Source organism: Sus scrofa, chromosome 14 (assembly GCF_000003025.6).
Source record: "Sus scrofa isolate TJ Tabasco breed Duroc chromosome 14, Sscrofa11.1, whole genome shotgun sequence".
NCBI lineage: Eukaryota > Metazoa > Chordata > Mammalia > Artiodactyla > Suidae > Sus > Sus scrofa.
In genome coordinates, this window is record NC_010456.5 from 16,132,072 (window position 1) to 16,153,116 (window position 21,045).

A 21,045-nucleotide genomic window follows, 5' to 3' on the forward strand; every position below is an offset into this window, starting at 1 on the left:
ACGCCAGATCCTTAACCCATTGAAGAGGCCAGGGATCAAACCTGCAACCTCATGGATACCAGTCTGGTTCATTACCACTGAACCACGACAGGAATTCCCTGTTAATCATTTTTTAAAATGTTCGAAGGTTTTGATTTTTTTGCATTGCTGTTAAATTCTCTTCTGTTGACTATTGACTCCTTTAAACAACTTTGAATCTTCTAATTTTACCATATGTTATTCTTATCTCACTTTTCATTAGCTATCCATTAATACATTTTCACTTTTGCTTCTCTGGTTTTATGATGACCTACAAAAAAACCATGATTACAAGGGTGGCAGCAACAGAGAGACCTCATGCCACAAACAAGAGGCTGGAGGACCTTTCCTTAGATCTCTCTCTAGCCTTCTATCCAGTTTTCTCACTCAATTTCTAACCCCTTTGACAACTGTTTCCCTCAAAAAACATCAACAACAACAAAAAAAAAAAACCACAACAACCAACCCTGAGTTACTCAGGGACCTACAGATTAAGCCTCCATAGGGCAATTTGTTCTCTTCACACAAGTTCTATACTTTCCTAACACCATGAATTTTCCATACTATGCAGCCTTTGTCTTTGGAATCTTCTGCTTTATTGTCTGAGGTCTGACACACAGAACCTGTGGTTTTGGCAAAGTGTATCACTGTGTTACAAACAAGCACAGCCTGACATGAACTTTTATCCTCCAGGACTAGAGGGAGGATAAAGAACTGCCAATGATGCACTGAAGCAGGAGGCGGGCTGGACAGGGAGTAGCACTTGACATTCCAAGATATGAAATCAGTTGCAGGAACAAGCTGAGCCTGGAAGGGCTGAAAGTAACTCATGTAGGGATCATGGTTCTTCAGCAACAAATTCTGGCAAGAGAAGAGGTAAGGCTGCCTCAGAGTCACCAGAAGTGAACCCTACCACTCACAGATAGATGTCAGGGAGATGCCGGCAGAGTCACAGGAGAAAAGGGCTGTAAACCTTCAAGGGCATGCATATCAAACAGTGCTCAAGTAGAGGCCATCAAAGAGAATCCACTCATGGGTGGAAGAACCTGATCTTCTTCAAGAACAAATTACTCAGGAGTTCCCTTTGTGGCTCACTGGCAACAAATCTGACTACTATCCATGCGGTTGCAGGTTCAATCCCTGGCCCCCCTCAGTGTACTAAGGATCCGGCGTTGTCAGTGAGTTGTAGATGTTGCCACAGCTGTGGCTTCCGCCTGCAATTGTAGCTCTGCTTCGACCCCTGGCCTGGGAACTTCCATTTGGCATGGGTGCTGCCCTTAAAAAAAAAAAAAAAAAAAAGTCTTCAAAATTTAAAAAAATCATCTCCATGAAGTTCATTAATAGAAAGATGAGGAGAAGCACAAAAGCACACACTTTAACTAACCAAAGAAAGCAGAACTACAGATTTTAAGAGTCTGGTTTGTATTTTCAGTAAAGTCACTGAAAAATAATGACTGGAAACCAATAAGAAGTGCAAGAAAAGACAACATGTTGAGAAAGGATTTTTTTGATTCCAGTCAGCCAAAAACAGAGACAACAAATGCTGGGGCAGTTGGGGGACAGCAGGCCTGAGGTGGGAAGGAGAGTCCTGTGGGATCCAGATGAGCCCCGACTACACTGCTTCTCTTAATTCCACCCCGGACCCCACCTCCACGACGTGCATCCGCTCCGATTCTGCTCTCCCACTGCCACCTGGCAAGAAAGGCTACCAAGGTCCGGCACGGGGTTTACCTTTGTCTGGTGCAAGCCATCCAAATCCTAATGGAACCTCTTTGAAGGGATAGGCAATTCATGGAAAGGACCAGGCCGGTGATAAAATAGCGTCCACCATAGGTAAGAAAGGACCCAAGAAAAGGTATACGATTGAGACTGGAAGAGAACAGAAAGGAATTTCATCGCTAAAATCAACTTTAGAAACAGTTCCGCAGATTCGACACTGACAAAAAAAGCTACAGTATAACAAACGAATTTACTCTGAATGCATTAGAATAGAAAAAAGAAATTAAAAATAAGATTTAACAATGTATCTACTTTTACATAATTGTTTTACTCTGTTTTTAGGAGTTCTTCCATGCGGATTTTCCTTAGTTTTTACATATCAGAACTTTTTTAGTTGAATAATTAGCTTATTTTATTTTTTTCTTGTTTAATAATCTAAATATTCAGTCTGTTCATTTGCTTGTATATATGGATTTGGCCTCATCTCATGGATTTTGAAAAAAAAATCCTCATTTGTTATTTCACTAATATTATGTAATTTCAGATGAGGATATATATTTAATATTTCAGTATTATTCTATAGAAATACTTATTAATTCCTTCACATTCTGTTCTCTGTGAGCCTGTTTCAATTTAATTTGTTTAAATTCTAAACAAAGACGGTGAATGATACAAATTCAGATTTTCAGATTTAATTTTCATTAGGGCGTTAATATATCAGTTATATTTAATTCTATGCATGTATAAGTTTTGAAAGAGAAAAATATAAATATACCTGTACTCTACCCTAATTATTCAAATTCTCTGAGCTTTGCTTTGGTTTTGTTTAGTTTGCAGGGAGTTTTGGCCTTTTATTTTCTAAACTCATCAAAGGCCAAAAGAGTTCTTTAAAAGACCTCTTTGACAAATGTAATTCTGTTTTTCTTTATAGAATCTGATATAGTTATTTGTCTCATAAAGACCTATGACTGTTATTTTTCATGATGAATATTATCTCTTAGAGTTATTATGAAGATTTAATAAGACAATGTTTACAAAGCACTTATTCAGTAATTGGTACATGGCAAATGCTCTATAAATGTTAACGATTATTATCATTTCCTAAATCAGTAATTTCTGCTTTTATCTTTATTAATTTCCAGCTCCTATATTTTTCCTCTTTCTTAAATTGAGTGGCTATTCCATTTGTTTTAAATCTTTTTTATTTACTAGTGAAATCCTTTAAAGCTGTGGATTTTCCTTTAGTTATATCCTGTAGGTTTTCATATGGAATATTCTTATGTTTATTATCTCTAAATAACCAGAACTTTTACATTTTATTTTTATTTTACTTTAGTCCAAAGATGTTGCCATAAAATATGCATTTCTGGAATCGATTAAGATTTACTTTGTGACTAACTATGTGTCCATTTGGAAAATACTCCATGGGCATAAGAAAAAATGATTATTCTGAGTTTTTATGATGTACACCATTCATATATCACTTTATATTCTTTAAGTTCTATATATGCATCTATAATTTTGTCTACTTAATTACTCAATTCTATGAGATAAGTCTTAAATTCTCTCCCTTACTCCTGAGTTATAATTTGGCTGCCCGTAGGATCCTTGAATTCTAGAAAACTATAAATATTGTTTTACTCTGTTGCAGCTTCCTGAGTTGCAACAGGGACATCTTTCTCTTTTCTGATTAATGATTGGTAAATTCTTCTCTCTATGTGGAAGCTTGGAAGATTTGCTTTTTATCCTTGAGTTTTCAGAAAATGTTCCAGGTTATATAGAACGTCTTGTTTGTTGCTGTTAATTGGCCTGTTAATCACGGGAATAGATCTGGGAAATCAGAGAAATATTTTCTTATTTCTTTGACTATTTCTTTTCCCCATCTGTTTCTCCTTTTTTTTCATATTCTTTTTCATTATGATTTATCACAGGATATTGAATATAGTTCCCTGTGCTATACAGTAGGATCTCATCATTTATCCATTCTGTATATAATAGTTTCCATCTGCTAATCCAAAACTTCCAGTCCATCCCTCCACAATGCTGCCCCCTTGGCAACCGCAATTCTATTCTCTATGTCTGTGAGTCTGTTTCTATTCCACAAATAGGTTCATTTGTATCATATTTTAGATTTCACATATAAGAAATACCCTGTGGTATTTTTCTTTGATTTACTTCACTTAGTATGATCATCTCTAGGTCTATCATGTTGCTGTAAATGGCATTATTTCATTCTTCTTTATGGCTGAGTAATATTCCATTATAAATATATACCATATCTTATTTACCCATTCCTCTGTCAGTGGATGTTTAGGTTTCTTCCATGTCTTGGTTATTGTAAATAGTGCTTAAATGAACATTGAAGTACATGTATCTTTTTGAGTTAGAGTTTTGTCTGGATATATGTCCAGGAGAGGGATTACTGGATCATATGGAAACTCCATTTTCCGTATTTTGAAGAACCTCCATACTGTTTTCCATAGTGGCTACACCAATTTATGTTCCTACAAAACAGTGTAGGAGGGTTTCCTTTTCTTCACACTTCCTCCAGCATTTGCTATTTGCAGACTTTTTAATTCCCATCTGTTCCTTTATCTATTTCTGAATTATTGGTATATTTGATCTCCTAGATATATTTTCCACTATGCTTATCTTTTTTCTGCTAATTAGCTCTCTTTGCCTTTTTTACTCTTTATCTTAGGATAATTTCCAGTTCATTTGCCACATTATTAACAAGGCTTTCATCACTATCCATTCTATTTTTTGGATAATTTTTTGTTGTACAACCATAAATATAATAAATTCATTGCGTTAAAAGCCAAAAAAATAAATATATTATAATTTTTACTAACAAAAAAACTTTATCATTCTAAGATTTCTTCTCTTTTTTTGTAGAGTTCCCCTCAGATCACATTTAATACTTTCAATTCTTTCCTGTTTCCTTCATTACATTACTGCCATAAAAATTGCCCTTATTTCAGTGGATCTATCTTTTCTCTATCAATTTCATTTCCATCCTTAAATGTTTAATCATTTTTCTTTTTAATTGTCATTTGTACTCACCAGGCCAGTGAGGAATACCATGGTTATGTATTTCTTCTGAATGCATTTAGCTTTGTCTATAGGAAGACCTGGTGGTGGAGGGTGAAGATCTAGTTCCAAAGAATAAATTTAATAAAAAATGATAAAATGCAGAAATAAAGGAAAATAGTCAAACAAGGTAAAATAATAATAGCTTACTCATTAAACAAAGTCAAGGACCTTTTTTTCTTCCTAAAGGGCTATAGGTAATATTCCAAGCCATACCCTTTGAGCTGTCTTGCATATACTGAAACTTTCTCCTGGGTGGGAAATGTTGACTATATGCCAACCAAAAGTATGTAGACCCCAGACTGGTTGGACACAGAAGGTTGAAGATGTTAATCCTCACCAACCAACAAATCAGAAAAATGTTCATGAGCCTATCATGCACCCCACAACCCTCTTTTCAACACATAGGCCTTTACTCTTTCTTCTGTGTAATCTCTGAAAAAAATCTAAAAGACTGGGAAGTTGGTTCTTTGGGACAAGAGTCCACCTTCTCTCCAGGATTGCTAACTTCCTCAATAAAGCTCTCTTTCCTTTCACCTAAAACTTGTCTCTCAATATTGGTTTCCTGAGTGATAACCAGTTGAACCTGAGTTTGATAACTGTCTTCGTTTCCACATTCAGGCAAACCTGCAGCTAATGGCTAGATGGCAGAGGAAGCCTCTCTTTCCCATCACCCCACCTCCCCAAGGAGAGTAAACAACAAGCAGGGAACATTTTGGATTCTGTCTTTAAACCCAGTTCCTTGTGCTCAACCTGCAGCCATCTCCCCAATTCCCCCCTCATTAACAAGCACTGAAGAGAAGGACACCATTTATTGCCAAATCAGCTGTAGGATTTGCTAGTGTTCACTTCTGATTCCCATAGATTTCCCTCCATTCTTGAGAATCCACCAGAGAGGCTCTCCTCCTGCCTTTTCCTGAAAGTGTTCTGCCTGTCAGCATTCCATCCTCGTTGCCCAAACAGTCAAGAAATGTGAAGGATTTTGGCTTATAAGCTAGTAAGTTAGCTGGCCATGGTTTCATGGATGCTGGAAAAAGACATAAATCTAAGTCAAAGGACTTCATTGCCCAAGAAAATAGCAGGGTCCAGAAAATAAATGTTTGCTATTGTTTCCTTAACTTCCAGTTCTCCAGAGTTAATCAAAAAGACCAGACAACACATGAGGTGGGAGAGATCCATGTTTGGGGAATTTGTGCACCAGAGGAAGACACTCTCTCTAACCTTCAAGGATGTTCTTCACCCAGACATCCTTAGAAAGATGATCTGCAACCAAGGTAGCAAATATTTCTGCTCTCAAGATATACAGAAATGAAAGACAGTCATGGATCATTTTCTCTCCAAAAGGAATTGATCAAGAAGGATTATCATAACAAACACTTTGTGAAACTTTAGAAATATACATCAGCTCATGTTACTTCCCTGATCCATGAATGGACAGTGATGCTTGAGAATGAAATTCAGACTCCTAACTGTGGGCCCTGAAGCCTGACCCTCCCTGGCCCTTGATGGGTCTCAGACACCATCTTTCTGAATCCCAGCACTCTGTCCTTTCAGTACCTGAACACCAAAGACACTCCCATCTTGATGTCCAATATTGATGGACTTGTACATGGTTCTGTCATTCCCATCATTGAGGTCATTGTTCAGACATGACCTCCTTGGAGGAGACTCACTTGAATACTCTAAAGTTAGAGCTCACTGGCTCTAATTCTTCTAATTATATTTTCAGCCCACTTACCTCCACATGCCAAGTTCAGGTCTGTTAGCCTATTTCGTTATTATTATCTCCCCCTCTAGACCATAACCTCTCGGAAGCTAGAGAATTTGCCTAGAATATGCCCAGCCTTAGATCAGAGCCAACCAGTCACTTCAGACTACCTCGCTTAACATTTGTTAAATGAAATATATTGCCAACTGTTTCTTCACTAAGAAGATGATTGACTTACTAATCATAAGCCAATATATAGTGAATCAGGCCCTAACATACCCAGAAATGTAGACATTTGCAAAGATTGATTCCTTGTGAAAGCTGATACTTTCAGTTTCACAGAGTGTGTGTTTATTCCTGCAGATAGCCAATCAACAATGAAGCTTAGGGTACATGTCTGGACTACTGCAATCATGTCCTGGCCGGTCCTCTCCCAACTTTCATGCTTGCTGCTCTATGACAGTCTCCCTGGAGCATTAAGAGTAATCTTTTTGCCATAAAATTTGCATCACATCACATTCCTCTTTCAAAATCTTCAGTGCATCCCACTGCATTTAGAAGAGTATCTAAAGTCTTAATTATGACTTTCCAGACCATACCCTAGTACCTAGCTGGACAAAAAGAGTTGACGAAGCAGCTGGAAATCTAGGAGAGAGATCCTGGAAATGAGAAAGTTGCAAGAGGGATGACTCACAGGATCTTAACATAAATTCCCTCCAAATCCATGGATAACTGCAGCTACACATGTGTGGGGATTACTGCAGGGGTCTTGGGAAGCAGTAGACAGAAATCAGAGGGGAATCTGTCTTGGAAAGAAATTCTGGGTGAATTTGTGGGTTTGTGGCTCCTTCAGACTTCAAGACAGGAGATTACTTGTCACAAAATGAGCCATTTCATAGCAATTAAATTGTCAATACATCACTGATATATTACAGTTATATAACAGAACTTCGAAAAACATGAAGCAGAAACTCACAGTAATAAAGGAAAAGTCAAACCTGTAATTATACTTGGCAATTTTAACACCCTTCTCTTAGCAATTGTTAGAACAACCATATAAAAAATTAGTAAGATTGTAGAACATCTAAATGACCTACGTTAACCAAATTGACAGTGATAGAACATTACACTTAAAGAATACATAGTTTTTGAAAGTGAACATGGAAGGCTCACCAAGTTGGATCATATCTGGGACAACAAAATAATTCTCAAATTGATTTTAAAACATGGAAATTCACAGAGAATGTCCTCTGATCTTAGATGAATTAACTTAGAAAGCAATAACAACACCATACATAGAAAGACCCAAGCTATTTACAAGTTAAGTGGCCCACTTCTAAATCATTCTCAAGGCAAAGAAGATGTCACAACGTAAAAAAGCCTTATTTTGAACAAGATGATACTTAATACATAGCGTATCAAAATTGCAGGGTGTGGCTAAAGCCAAAGCAGTGCTTAGAGGAACTACATAATTATAAATGTTAATATTAAACTTTTTCAGTGACCCCCACCTCCCACAGTTGCAGCTTAGAGCCCCAAATCCATGGTGTGGTACATTAGGCCCTCACAACCTGGCTCTGTCCTAGACATTTGATCAACCTCAACCTCTCCTAATGGAAGTTTTATGACTCCTCCTCAACTTCATACCATTGTGGCACTCCTGTACACCGGAAGACCTCTTGACTCTGGTTTCTCAAACTTTTTCTTGCAAAATTCAGCCCAAGTGGTGTTTTATCTATGATCCCTGAGGTTGAGCAAAATGTCCTCTATTCCTTTATTATTATTGCTTCAAGTACAGCAGGAGAAAATTTTTGTTTTCTTTTGCACGGTTGGGGGAGTAGGGTGAGCACTCCAACATCATTGGAGAATTTGTCTTCCTGACATTATTTTTACATGCCCTCATCACCCTTTTCATCCATCCTTTGCTGCATTCCTATTTGGTTTTGTAAAAATTTTTATGCTTATATTAAAAATTTTTAAATTTGTTTAAATTACAGTTGATTTACAATGTTGTGCCAATTTCTGCTGTACAGAAATATGACATCTATATATATGCACATTATTTTCTCACATTATCTTCCATCATGTTCTATCCCAAGAGACTAGATATAGTTCCCCTTGCTATAGAGTAGGGCTTCATTGCTTTTTCATTCTAAATGTAATAGTTTGCATCTACCAACCCCAAACTCTTATATCAAAATTTTTGAGGTCATTTATTATTACACATTGTAATGCTATCCTATCTGTACTCCCTTTTTATTCCTCATCTGCTAGAATTGCATTTGAGGCCTTCATAACTTCCCAAACACTTTGGACTCTCCTCCAGAAATTCATGTTTAGGAGTCAAAATTTATTTTTTTCTCTGAATTTTTTGAACTCTACTCTTCTGACATTTGGGGGTATCAAGTCTAAGTATCTCCATCCTTTAACTTTCTGGCTATAAAGCACTCCAAAATGACTTTAGAGTTATTTTCTTCTTTGGAATTTTAATATTTCTCTGAGATAACCAAGCAGGTTTTTCTTATTGGTAAGAATTATTGCAGGAGTTCCCATTGTGACTTAGAAGTAACGAAACCAACTTATATCCATGAGGACCCAGGTTCGATCCCTGGCTTCAGTCAGATCAGCGGGTTAAGGATCCAGCGTTGCCAGCTGTGGTGTAGGTCGCAGATGCAGCTCAGATATGGTCTTGCTGTGGCTGTTGCATAGGTCAGCTGCTGTAGTTCCAATTAGACCCCTATCCTGGAGAACTTCCACATGCCACAGGTGCAACCCTGAAAAAAATAAAAATAAAAAATAATTGCTATAAAAGTCTGTTTTCTGCTGGTTTTGTTTCTAGGAAGTACAAATGATACCAAGAGCAACTTAGCTTACCTCACAAGTTCACTAATAGCTAGAATTATTGAGATGTGGACTCTTGATAGGTTCTGGCTTGGTAACCCACAAATTAACATTTGATAAATATTTATTCAATGTTTATTTGGTTGGGGATAGAGTGGGGTTAATAAATTGATTTTCTATGAGTTAAAATGTTCAGATCATTATACTCAAAATTATGTATTAACTTACCATCTATAAGGTATTTTATTTTAAAAAATCTTTTAATTTAGAAATAATTTCAAACTTAAAGAAAAGTTGCAAGAAAAAGAATCATACACAGAATGCCTATATAGCCTTTACCCAGATTTTCACCTATTCTTAACCATTAGCCCCATTTGCTTTATTATTTGTTATCTATCAATCTATCATCTATTTATATATATCTATCATCTAATACATCTAATCTGCCAATCTAATCCATCTATATATTTATATATATTTTTCTGAGCCCTTTGAGAGTAAATTTCATGCATTATGGCACTTTACCCCTAATACTTTATGTGTATTTTTTAAGAATAGGAATATTCATTTATGTAACCACGTAGCTTAATACCTTTAACTTTTGTCTAATCCCTCACCTGTATTCCAATCTGTTAATTGACTTAATAATTTCCTATATAACATCATTTTCCCTCCATTACAAGATCAATTTAGGATCTAGTATAGCATTTAGTTGTCATGTTTCTTTAACCTCTTTTAATCTAGAATATTTCCGTAGCTTTTCCTTATGTTTTAGCAACATTGACATGTTTGAAGTATAACCCCCCATTTTAAAAAACACAGAATTCTCTTCACTTTTAACTTGTTTGTAGTTTTTTTCATGATTAGGTTGAAGTTACATGGTCTCAGCTGAAATATCACACAGGGGAGGCTACTCCCCTCTCAAGGTATCATGTCCATCTGCCTTTCACTGGTGATGTCAACTTGGAGTATCCCATCGGGCTGTTGTCCCATTTCTCCATCATTAGTTATTGCTTTTTTTTCCCTTGTAAGTAATAGCAGTCTGTGGGAAAAGTTTCAAATCCATGCAAACACCCCACTCCTCATCAAATTTCTCCCTCTTTTTTTTTTTTTTTTTTTTTTGTCTTTTGTCCTTTTAGGGCCGCACCTGTGGCCTATGGGGGTTCCCAGGCTAGGGGTCCAATCAGAGCTATTGCTACCAGCCTAACCACAGCCACAGCAAAGCCAGATCTGAGCCATGTCTCCAATCTACACCACAGCTCACAGCAACACAGTAACCTTAACCCACTGAGAGAGGCCAGGGATTGAACCTGGAACCTCATGGTTACCAGTCAGGTTCATTAACCTCATGGTTCCTAGTCGGATTTGTTTCTGCTATGCCACGATGGGAACTCCAAATTTCTCCCTCTTGATCTAGCTCCCATTGACAATTTTTGCCTGAACTAGTTTTAATTATGTTGGCTGCAAAACGGTGATTTCCCAGTTCTGTGTCACTCCCTCTACATTTACTAGTTGACTCTCAATATTCTCTAAGCAAGAGTCCTCCCTTTGCTTTTCTTCATCCTCTCCCTTCCTTCATCCCTCCCTCTCTCCCTTCCTACCTTCCTTCCTTTCTCATATGGTTTTAATTATAGATGCTTTGTATTAAGTTCTATTATTGTTAGGCTTCCCTCTTTCTTTCAGTGTTTCTTTAGCTTGCCTTTCATATTGTTTCACATGAACTTAAGTACAAATTCACCTAGCTCTGTTACTTAAAAAAAGGTTATTGGTATTTTTATTTTATGGTATTATATGGTATTTTTATGAATTAACTAACAGAAAACCAGCATCTTAATATTCAGACAGACATCCAGTCCTAGAACAAGGAACTCTTTCCTATCTTCAAGAATACTTTGCTTTCAGTTGTATTTCATAGTTTTCTTTATGTAGAATTAGAGTATTTCTTGTTAAATATATTTCTAAGCATTTTTTTGTTGTTCTGTTGGTATCATAAAGGGAGTTTCTTATCCATTACAAGATAGCACTTTAAAAGTCTGGAAATTGTCTTTTTTAAAGTTTCTCCATCACACTACCAGAAGCTATATTGTGCATAGATGTAACTATAAAGTTTAGTTACAAATATTGTACATGTTTGTTTTCTCCTGCTTTCATGTCTATAAAATCTCCTAATTTATCTGCATTTTTTCATTCTTCATTTTGCCTTTTCAGTGTTCTAGAATAGACAATTTCTCAGGAAGTATATGAAGTAATTTAACATTTAAATAATTATTTCAATAATAAAATAAATCACTGTTTCAATAAAGCCTTGTATTACTTGTTTGTGAACTTGAGCTAAATGTCCTTGGCACTCCCTGCCGACTCCTGAATCACAGCCAAAATGAAATACTCAGAGATAGACTGGTGTGGGTGCGGAATGCTTTTATTTTCACCATGAGCAGGACCAAGTTATAGTTTATCAGTTATGTACAAAGTGTTCTTCAGAAACCCTAGTGTCCTGGCATCATAGTTCTGATTTATTGCAGCAATGTATATAGATTGCCTGATATGCCTATTTTTTAATCTGGCTCTTCCTATAATTCTATTTGTATCCAGTTTTACCATAGAGGGATATTTGTACCTCCACTTCTCCATTTATTTACTAACTGACTTATAATGAATAGCTGAAAATTCGTCCAGTACAGCAGGTAGAAGTAGGTAGTAGAAACAAAACTCTTTCTGCTGTCTTGGTTCTACGGTGAATTCCCATTACAACCAGTTAGGTGCTTTTAAAAGAATTATTTCATCTTCTGGATTCTGTTACTGAAATAGTAAAATAAATGGGTTGACTCGATAATTACAAAGTTCCAGTTGTAAAGTGACATGCTTCACATTAGGTTGAAACAGTGAGCATGTTTATCATTAATAAATTTTCCCTTTGTTTTTGTGACCCAAAGATATAACTCTTAATAAACTGGTGAAATCGTTCTAATGAGAATAGATTCATGTTTTCATAATCTATTAAGACTTATGGGCAGATTCAACAAATGAATTACTATGGTGTACAAGAGTGACTAGCCATCTTCACGACTCACCAATACCCCCCCCACACACACACACAGAATGAGCTTACTTTCTTTGACTCAGAAAACAACACAAAATGAATCTATTTGAGTTGACATACAGGAAATATATTTTTCTCAACTGAAGTATGAATTTCAAAGCTATGTAATATGCTGTTCAATAGAGTAAAGCTCATCCTTATCATTAAAAAGTCTGTTAAAAGAATGTTTAAAAGAATGATACAGAAAACAGCTCCTATTGATATGATAACCTCCTGTGAAGTGTGCAAAGCACACATTTTTTGGAAAGGAGATTTTTTTAAATGATTAGCATTATCCATTATTAATAACTATGGTGAAACTCGGGAGTGTGAGAGACCCTGGCTATTGCCTCCAGTCAAATATTTGCATATAAGCCAGGTCATGCTGGGTGCAGACAAAATGAAAAGAATAATCAGCCTTTCCCAAAACACAGCTCCCTGTCACAGGAAAGCATCATCTCCCATCACTGTCTGATCTTATTTGAGAACACCAGGCATTGCAGATTACCGGAGAGATAGCCGATTTTTTTTTTTTTCCCATAAGTCTCATTGCCAGAATTTCAAACCCAAATTGGATTATTAGAACATCACAGTATAATCCTGGTGCTGATATTTTGAAAGGAAAAACAATAGAAATAGAAAAAGGAACCACAGGGGATACTCTTAATTCTCCTCATGTACATTAAATATCTATTTGCTTAGATTCCCGCTTTGAAATAGGGAAGAATGTCAGAGTCGAGTCGTAGCCCTGAAGATCAGCTCTAAGAATTGAAGAACGTTTTTCCTTTTGCTCACTGGGGCTGTGGGAAAACACATTCGATAAGGTCTAAACGCAGGGGAAGTTGTTAACGAAGCAGTACTTTGTCGCTGGCTTCAGAGTTTTGACCCAAGATTTGTTATAACCCTGTCCCATTCCAGCAAAAACAGCTACTGGCCACCGGATATTCGGCGATGTATTGTAAAAACCGGCTATGTGCCCATATCTGGAGATACGCAACAATGTCAACAAAATCAGCACATATATGAAGGACTGACTTAGTCTGAATATTTGGTGAATTTATTATAGCCCCTAGTAGCAGAGGAAGCTCCCCAAATTCTGTCTGAGATTGAAAAGTCTTCCCAGGTTCAGCAAAGGGTGGTGTGGGATTTCCTTTTTGGTTTCATTTTAATGACCTTTTTGTGCCTTAAAAATCCTAAAACAGGAAACTTTTCTGGGAAGGAAAGCATTTGACCGGGAGAATTTGTCTTTGGCTGTCACAATCTTCAGCTACCATTCAGCTAAATGTTGTTTGGAATAATATGGCCTTAATGCCCCTATCTCCTGTTGAATTGCTCAGACGGGTGGGAGATTAGAGTGGGGAGAGGTGCCGGTATTATCTGTGGGAGCCCTCTGGGGGTCACGCTACACTAACAAGGCCGCCCCAGTCAGGGTGACAGAACCCAGCTGCTGCCTGGCTCCGCCTCCACCGTCACAAGGTTCCACTTACTGGGGGCCTGTGTCTCCAGAGACTGTGTATTCTAACCCATTTTTTTTCCTCCACCTCTAAAAAAGTGGCTAGCTCATCATTTTTGTCCTCATGTTTTAGGAAAGACCTACATGTGAAACCACTTACCTGTTTAACCCTCTGAACCTAAAGAAAATGTGTCACGCCACTTAAAATACCTCCACTCCAGGGCTGCCCTCACTGACGACACGTAGGAGTGCCCTAATGAGCCGTTGATCAGGAAGATAAATACTGGATTTTTTAATATCCATCCATGAGCAGCCACGAGAGTTTAGGTGACTGTATTTCACGAATTGCTTCATCTCTATTTATCCCGAGGGAAGTCATATGGTACATACAGAGCACTGCCCATCTGTACTTTCATCTTCAAAAGGCGCCTTGGTACCTTTTTTTTTTTTTTTTTTCTTTTTTTAGGAAAAGTAATTTCTTTCTTCCACTGAGGGCTCTTTATTCATGGTAATCGCTTTTTTCTTTTTCTTTTAAAGATGGTGAGAAACTTCCCAGGTTTGTTTGGCTCACGGCTGCTTCTGAAAGGCCAGCACACGGCAGGCAAAGCTCTCGGTTTTCACCTCAGTTTCTGGGGAGGAATGTCAGTCAGTCTTGGGTCAACGCAACTTAGAAACGGTGATAATGATTCAGCCAGTAGAGGGAGCTAGGGCTTCCTCACAGCTTAAAGGGCACAGCCCAAGGACGCAGCAATTTTGGGGGGATGAAGTTGATTCTTAATGCTACCCCGAGAGTAAAGGTTTGTACATTATTTTTCCTATAAAAGTGAGGAAGGAAACAAAACCATCCCTACCTTTTGAGGAGAATAACAAGTTAGGAGAAGTTTATTAGCATTATAGCTTATCGCTTTGGAAGAGTGAATCATTTTGGAAAGACAAATCGTGTTTATAATTATACTCATTAGACTACTATAATTAAAACTATTATTATAACAAACTTACATTCATACAAGGCTAAAAGAAGGAGGGAGCATTCAATGAGATTTGAATACTTGTTTCATGTTTGGTATTTAAATGGTTTTGCCAAGTTAACTCATGAAACAGATTTCTCCTCTTCGGTGCGTGCACTTGCACTGGGGAAAAAGGCAATGAAAGCATTTTTGGTGTCCTATTTTTTTCATTTATCAGCATTTGTAATTATGGTTAAGTGCTTCCAAAACAGGGCCTCGATCTATGAAAGGTCCTGCATTTATATAGTGCTTTTAACTTTTTGAAGTATTTTTATATGTGCTATCTCATTTTAAAGTAGATTTGACACAGCCCCAATCTATTAAGGAAGTGACCCTTTAAACCCAAGAACACTCTGGACATTTTTTAGCTGTACTTATCTTAGCTACCATTATAAAACTTAATGAAAGTCACGGTGATACTAAAACTTCCATAATCAGTATAAAGTTATCAAAGTGGAAGTTTTGCAAAAAGCCACTACATTATTTTTTATCATCCAGAAGGCTTTTTCGTTTTTATTTCAATCAATTTGAAGTTATCTGTGGTTTGTGTTAAGAGTAATACTGTCAAGAATTTCATTATAGCCATCATTGTTGAGAATTTTGTAGAAATAACAAGTTTTATGTGTTCAGATTAGCCCATAAAATAATAAAAGGCTGGAGATGACATTTTTTAAAGACTTTTCTTGTTTTTTGTTGTTTTTTTGTTTTTTGTTTTTAGAATATGATGAATTCTATTCCTGGGAGACTTGTACCATGTTCTTTTTGAAATGTGTGCCCTCTCCATGGTGTCTTAAGGAACAGTGGCTACTCAAGCACTGTTTTTGATTGTGTAAATTACGGTAGCTAGGAAACTGGGTTGTCTCTACTGGTTCTTGTCCATCTTCTGGAGTAATAAGGGCATTTTGTGAAAGGCCAGCAGAGATATTAACTCCATCAATGTTGTCGATTCAATTCTGAATAACCATTAGTATGCATGTGACCAAGCAACCACGGGAGTACCCAAAATTGAGAAAGGAGCATCCTGGATATAGCCAGTAAAAATCAATTGCTTCAGCTGGGTTCAAATTTCCTGGGGAAATATTTTTTCCAAAGGCCTGAGCCAAGTTTGAGATAAAAAAGCATTATTATCATCTTCTGAAACTAAATTAGCAACAATCTGGATTATTTCCTTGATCATTCCAAACGCTGTCATTCTATTCATGATTTGCTTCTTTTTCTAAGTTTGTCACTCTTATAAATTATAAAAATTAGATTAAAAACTTGTTTTTATGGGGTGCAGTGTAGTTAATATACAGGGGGAAAAGTCATGTTTTGTTTTTTTTTTCTAATTTAGGAAAGAAAACTGGAACAATGAGATTTGAATGAGTGACCTTTGCCATGAACTGCATCTTTATCAGAGTGTAAAGGAGGAAATATGAAGGCTATTGCTTTTTACATTTTAAATGTATTTGGACATTCTTTGTCAGTTGAACTTGAGGAAATAACCCATTGTGGAAGAAAAGGGAAGGAGTCATCTGTGTAAGTAAATACTCATCTCAGAAAAATAGATTCATTTTATCTGCACACAATTTTTTTGTTAATTGGGTTTTAATGTCAAAATTGAAGTATTTTCACATACATACTTTATGAAATAGAAATTAATAAGAATTTACTGGATAGCCGCGGGAAATCTACTCAATAGTTTGCAATCACCTACATGAGGAAAAAGAATGGGTATATTTATAAGTGATTCACTTTGCTCTACACTTGAAACTAATACAGCATTATAAGTCAACTATACTCCAATAAAATTTTTAAAGATAAAATAATCTTAAAAATTTGAAGTATTTTAAATGATCAAATTATATTTTGTTATTATTTTAATTGTTAAAGTCAACTATAATCACATCCTACCTGTCTCTAAAAGTATCTACCTCATAGGGTTTTTATAAAGATTTAATATAATATGTAGAAATATTCGAGTTACAGACAGAAGTTCTTAATTCCTATTACTATGGCTATTTTATGTCTAAATAAATATTATGTCTAATAAATAAAATATTATGTCTAATAAAATAAAAATCTAACATTCAAGGCACCTTTGGGATTCAGTACAACTTTGGGATAGAGACTAAAACACAAAATAGAAAAGGACGGTTCTAAACCAGTTAACAAAAGATTCTGTTCGAAATTAGCAAATTCTTTGGTACTCTTTTACTGTAATAAATGTTGTAAACTTAAAGGCACATTAGATACAAATACTTTTGGGATAGTGCCATTGCCTTTTTCACATATTTCAGTTTCCTAATTCCTCTAAACCTGAAGTAGGTATTTATGTCTTACTGAGCTGAGAAAACTGGGGCAAACAGAGAGGAAATGAATTGTTTCATTTCATGAAGAGGTTAGTTTCAGAATGGCAGTAAACATAGCATCTCCCCATTTCAAGCCTCTGTTTCCTTCCATGGCCCATTCAATATTCAATTCCTAGTCACAGAGTCTCACAACATTAATTCTTATCATAAGACTGATTCCTTATACCTTGCTAAGTGTTTACCACAAGGCAGTACTTTAAATAAGAAGGCAGATGCCTGAGGTTGTACGTTTTCCCCTAGGATTCACTCCAAGGAATTTATTGAGCATTTATTATGGACCAGGTGCATACAAGGTACAGAAAACAAAACAGATGAAAACATTTACTGTCCTGAGCTTAACTTCTGGGGTTGGGGACGAAAGGGAGGGGGCTGGGGAGAATAAACCAGATAAGTAAAATAGGGGATGTGTTAGAAGGTGCTGGAGATAAACATAAGACAGGAAGGAGGATAGGGAGAATGGGGTGGGGGAGGAGTTGCGCTTTTGCATGGGGTGACCAGGCAAGGAGAGACCAAGATTCCCCCCCCCTGCTGCCCCGCCCCAGGGTGGTTACTGCAGGGTTAAGGGCAGAAAAATGCCACAGTTCCTCAGGGGTTTTAACACCATCAGGGACTGAGGTGTTGTGAACCGATGTGGAGAGGCAGGAGCAGAAGCAGAAATACAGCTTTACTGGGATGATGGCTGAAGGGTTGTCCTGCAGAGGTGGTGGAGTAGTGGAGCTAGTAGGTAATTGCAGAGGAATTTATTTTGGAAACGTCAACCTGTGGCAGACACCACTGGTTGTCCTCCCATGTCCGTTCTTTACTTCTTCCTGGGCATATGGATACCCAGCTAGAAACCACATCTCCAAGTTTCCTTTGCAGCCCAGTGCATATCCACACGGCGAGGGCCTCCCCAGTGGATGTGAAGTGCAAGTGCTCTGTGCCAGCTCCCAGCCTTCCTCCTGAAGATGGTTGCCCTGCCTTTGCTTCTCTTCTTCCCATTCTTTCTGGAAATGGTGATAACTGGGAGCCTTGGTCTTGTTGATGAAGGCAGGTCTGCCGCTTCCCCAGAGCCCTGAATTAATACTGTGTTTCATGAACTCTTACATGACAAAGCACTAAGTTCTAAGGTCCTAGTACCTCAATTTTGTGGTCTCTTTATTAGAGCAACTTAGCCTCCACCCTAACCAATAGGAGCTCATAGGATGTGCTGATGGATCTGATGCAGATGTTAGAGAGAAGGCAAGAATGATTCCAAAGTTTGAACCTGAGCTCAGGTAGAAAGGACCTTTACCGAGACGTGCCAAACTGTGGGAGGAACAGGTTTGGTGAGAAGCTCAAGAGTAGAATTTTGGACATGGTATGTTGGTGACCTCTGTTAGACATACCTTTTAAAAATAATTTTTCATTAGCCTAACTAAAGCTTAAAAAAAAAAGGAGAAGAAAAACCCTCTCTCTAAGTGCACTTAGTACTATACAAAACTAAAAAGAGATCCTTTTCTCTCAAGGGTTCACTTTTTAATGGACGTCATTTATGGTCCATGTCAGATCAAAATTACGCCCCACATTAGGAATTTCTAGAGAGAAACTCATTCAAGTTTTAATGGTAGTGACTTTATTACTTAACCTACTGCATATGAATCACTCTGCTAGAATCCTCTTATGATTGCCATGACCTCAAAATCCAAGTATTTATCAAACGTACACAAATAGCATCGATGTCTCTCTTTTTTATGCACAAGCCAATCTTTTATGTGACTGCACGAGCTTCCTTTTGTATAACTAAGTAGACAGGCATTTTTTCGTCAAAAATGATTTTGCACAGTTTCAATCTAATCCAAAAAAAGTGACATTGCTGTGTTTCCTGTTTTTGTCCTGCCTGTAATTGACCTCACCCAATCAACAACAAAGTCAAAACTGGGTGTCAACAGGCAGCCCTGAGACCACTAAGGAAAATGCTTCTGGCCCCTATAGACGCATCTCATCCTTTGCATTCCATCACTGAGCAAAGGTCTCTCAAAGTCCAAGACAACCACCCAAGCCTGCTCCCTCATCCACGGGACCTTGCTTTTGGCTGGTCTCTAGGACTTGGGCAGGGTCGAGGGGCCTGGGGGTTCTGCTGGTGCAACTCTTCAAGGGCACCTAGGTCACATACTTCATCCCCTCAGCACCATCTTCCTGATTCTTCTGATATGAAGATAATACAATTTAGTAAACTAATCTTCTAACAGGGGAAGGCTGGAAGGCCAGCCCTGTTCTCTCCCCACTCTGAGCACAGACACTTTAACAGTGATGTTCTAGACTAAGAATATGTGTACGAATTTCAGAGAGAAATTTTTATTAAAGTATAGTTGATTTACAGTGTTGTGCCAATTTCTGCTGTACAGCAAAGTGACCCAGTCATAATGTACATACATTCTTTTTCTCATACTATCTTCCATCATGTTCTGTCACAAGAGACTGGATATAGTTCTCTGTGCTGTATAGTAGGATCTCACTGCTTATCCAATCTAAATGGAATAGTTTACATCTACTAACTTAGAATGAATACTTTAGAAATCAATTACTCTTGAGGCACTAAAAGATGGCCACATAGTTTACTGGTTAAGAGTGCTTTTATTGGTTTCAGAAAAACCTAGGTTTTAACACTTCCACTGACTACAGTGTGGCCTTAGCACACATTTCACTTAACTTCTTTAGGTCCCAGTTTTCTCACCTGTTAAGAAGAATAATGGCATTTATGCACAAGATGCTATTTCACAAGATGATCTTGAGTAAGAAGGACATAGCACCCATCAAAGGATTTAGCTCAGAGCCTCACACATAGTAAATGAATCTCAGTAAGCTCCAAATTAAACTATGCGATTAAAAATAAAACTATTTCCTAGACTTATTATCTCAAATTTTAAAATCTCTCACCACAATTTCCATGAATGAGGGGAGCTTTATTCTCCATTTTCTGCTGAGGAAGGAGAGGCTAGGAGGATGCTAAGTGATTTGCTTCAGGACAAATGCTGTTAGAGGCTGAGGTTCAAGCTGAATGGTGTCCAGGTCTTCTCATGTGACCAACCCCAGCTGATCAAAGGGTGTCATTCCATAATGCCCCCTAAACAGAATGGGCTGGTAGCAGCCAACATGCCCTATCCCTCAGGTCATCTTTTGTCATATACATTTTCTCAGGTCATATATCTTCTTGGTGGGACTAAATACTCCTTGAGAACAGGGGCCAATGCTCAGTAAGACTTGTTGGTTGAATGTTTGTTAAATGAGTATGAAATCTGTAAATACATTTCCTAAGCTGGTCAACATTTTCTCGAGGACTTTCTCATGATGGGCTAAAGCAAAACAACCCTTACAAAGTCCATCAATACATAAAGTACCATTTTTTTCTGTATACACAGTATTTAGGATAAAACTTAAAATAACTGCTAAAATAAAACCAGATGAGCCTGCAACTATTGTTTCCTGAGTTGTCAATGTCTTGACTCCAGGGATGACCATCAGAAACTGAGAGCTGTACTTCATATTTCGGTAACACTCAGTGCAACCTTATGTTTCAGCTTTCCATTGGCACCTTCCACATTTTACAGAATGTGGTACCTGTTGCATCTCTGGTGTTTTTTGTTTGTTTGGTTGGTTTGGTTTGATTTGGTTTTCCTGTGCTTTGATCCAGGGGTGTTTTTAATTGTGTGATGTGCCAGGAATAATACTGTTCTGGATCAGAAATCTGCATGGTCTGGAAGCTTAGTGTAATTAAACTCAAGTCCTTTTTGCCAGAAAGGATGTGATATGCTCAGAAC

General features: G+C 37.4%; 1 long non-coding RNA gene across 1 annotated transcript in view; it reads right to left on the reverse strand.

Moving 5' to 3' along the window:
• LOC102163133 overlaps positions 16,989 to 21,045 on the reverse strand; it is a 41,909-nt gene continuing 37,852 nt past the window's right edge. The window contains exon 5 of the long non-coding RNA XR_002338586.1: positions 16,989 to 18,320. This is a non-coding gene — a long non-coding RNA (uncharacterized LOC102163133). The remainder of the gene's footprint in view (positions 18,321 to 21,045) is intronic.